Source organism: Mugil cephalus, chromosome 16 (genome assembly GCF_022458985.1).
Source record: "Mugil cephalus isolate CIBA_MC_2020 chromosome 16, CIBA_Mcephalus_1.1, whole genome shotgun sequence".
Taxonomy (NCBI): Eukaryota; Metazoa; Chordata; class Actinopteri; order Mugiliformes; family Mugilidae; genus Mugil; species Mugil cephalus.
The window spans coordinates 22,480,143-22,481,755 of NC_061785.1; positions in this window are offsets into that span (position 1 = coordinate 22,480,143).

Here is a 1,613-nt window from a genome sequence, read left to right on the forward strand (position 1 = left end):
CTAAACTTCGCTGGTTTGTTAACTCCGCCTACATGATACATTCAAGAGCACCTCGTAAACTCCCAAACCGCCAAGTACCACCCCCCAATTTCCGCGTTAGATTTTATTCTACAGCAGGGGTGTCAAGCACTTTTGTTCGGGACCTATTTACAGCCCAGTTTGATCTCAAGTGGGCCGGGGGGGAAAAAAAGTCTTTTATGTAATTTATGCATTTAATTTATTTTTGTAAATTCATGAGGCAGGCCAGATTAGGACCTCTGGCAAACCACGGGCCATGTGTGTGACACCCGTGTTCTAAAGGCTTTCACTGTAAATTCATTCGTTAAGCCCAGAATTGAAACATGCGAATAAATTGTCTTCTGATTTTTATCATGTGAAGTTTAAACATTTTACAAGTGATGAAAGAAAAACAATATATGGATGGTAACTGCACAGCTTGAGCTCCCAAGGTGTCAAACATACAGCATGTGTAGGCCAAAAGTGGCCTAGCAGAGGGTCTAATCTGGCCTGTGGCATGCATTTACAAAAAGTAGAAGATGGCAGTTTTGATGATGAATGAAAATAACTGCTATCCTTAATTTGTCCACTGTTTTAGAAGACAGCAATGTGCAGAAATTGCACAGATTTTTCTGAAATTAAAAAAAGTTGTCAGGCTATCTTTCTATTCTGTGATGCAAACACTGCAAACTGTGATTTTAATGCTACAATATTAACATTAATTTACATATTATCCACTTAAATAAATAAATAAAGATAGGCCTATTAGTGACATTCAGTAACTACATAATAGTTGGCTAAAACTGACTGATGGCCAGAATCTTTTTTTACAATTATAATTTTTACAATTAATTATTTTTATTTTTTACCATAGAATGTATCACTGAAACAAGAAATAAACTAGAAAACAGACATAAAAAATAAATAAGAAATGAGCTAAATCTAAATTCATAATAAAGACAACGCATTATTAAATAATGCAAAATGTTGTTATTCAAATATATATATATAATTTTTGTACACTTTATAATTTGCATTGGCATTTTTATATTTTCAAGCGCACGCCCCCAAAGCGAAAAGCTTTGAACTTTGGATCCAGGTCGGGGATTTCTGCTTATTACAATGCAACAAACTGTGGACTGGAATGTAATTAGATGAAAGACAATACACGTGTGATAACTGCTGCACAGCACTGAATTCCTCATACTTGAGTTTATCTGTTAAATATCCATTTGGAAAGGGGTGTTGAAACAAGGCATTAAAATTTGTTTTTAAATGATATTTGACCATTCATTTCTTTTATTTATTCTGAAAGGGGACAGACTAAGATAACCAGAGTAAACTACATTCACGGTTTGTGCAGAACTTTCAAAGGTAAAAACAACTTTATCTGAAGAACACCCACAGCTACTAAAGTGAACATCAGCAAATACACTATAGTTTCCACTCCAGTATAATACAAAACATATTTTGTCTTAATATATATATAAGCGGTTCGTTTTGTGTGTGCACTAAAAACAAAATACACTTTACACACCATTGTTCTGTAAAAATCAAAGTGGATCTGGCTGATCCACATAACACTATCCCAGCCAACCAGAAACAGCTAGGGCTGT